Source organism: Erythranthe guttata, chromosome 14 (genome assembly GCF_056151865.1).
Source record: "Erythranthe guttata isolate IM_541 chromosome 14, IM_541, whole genome shotgun sequence".
Lineage (NCBI taxonomy): Eukaryota > Viridiplantae > Streptophyta > Magnoliopsida > Lamiales > Phrymaceae > Erythranthe > Erythranthe guttata.
In genome coordinates this window covers 5,598,274-5,599,305 of record NC_142546.1, presented here as the reverse complement: position 1 = coordinate 5,599,305, position 1,032 = coordinate 5,598,274, and the positions used below count along the sequence as shown (strand labels likewise).

Sequence of the window (1,032 nt, the reverse complement as noted above, 5' to 3'; positions counted from 1 at the left end):
TGAATGCAAAATGAAATAGAGAAGGCCGTGGTTCAGTAATTCCTAGTGTACACGTAAATAATCACGTATATAGATCATTTATGTCATCAAAAAACCGCCATTGCCTAACCGCCGAAAGAGTTCGAGATTTAAATTTCATTTATCTGAAGAAAACCCAAATGTTGGTCATGAAAATTGTGTGTGTCTACAAGTAGAACATTAATATAGATTGCTCATTATTATTGCAGAGCCGCATCATATGATATACTGGTGGTGGGGTTTTCTCATGATACAAGTTGTATATATATTAGTACCTTTAGGCCCCGTTTGGTTGACAAGATAAGATTAGCCAAGATAAGACTAAATAATCTAATGAGACCCAACTATTTTATTGGAGCTTGAAAGGTCCAACAAAAAAAACTCATTAAAAGGCAAGATAAGCCAAGATAAGACAAGATAAGCCATGATTATATAATTTTGGTGGGTCGACCCGGCAAGTTATTGAGGATACCAAACATCAAATTAAGTCCAACTATTTAGTTAATCATGGCTTATCTTGTCAACCAAACGGGGCCTTAATTTGCTAGTATTGGGTATTAATTTGTTAGCTTTGCTTGCATTTCATTATTCCAAGTTCTAGCTTGCAACGAATATACCAGATATCCTTTGAACATTCCCAACAATAGGATGTAGCTAAAAATTTAAAACTAGTTGTTTTAAACTAAGTAGATATACAAACGTACGACAAGCGGGGATAGCTCAGTTGGGAGAGCGTCAGACTGAAGATCTGAAGGTCGCGTGTTCGATCCACGCTCACCGCAATGTTTTTAATTATTATTATTATTATTATTATTATTATTATTATTATTATTATTATTATTATTATTATTATTATTATTATTATTTATCCTCCGAACCTTGGTTATAACACCTAGGGGTGGTTATTTATTTATTTATTTTTCCCTACGGACATTCTACCAAAATATTTCTACCGAAAAATAATGAAATATTTTGGTAGGAGCAACAATACTCAAGATTATTACAACGGTATTA

The 1,032-nt window shown here is 32.9% G+C and overlaps 1 non-coding gene across 1 annotated transcript; it reads left to right on the top strand.

Annotated features, from left to right (window-relative positions):
- Positions 1-727: 727 nt before the first annotated feature.
- Positions 728-800, top strand: TRNAF-GAA (transfer RNA phenylalanine (anticodon GAA)). The gene has a single exon. It is a non-coding gene; the product is annotated as a tRNA-Phe (tRNA).
- Positions 801-1,032: the final 232 nt, after the last annotated feature.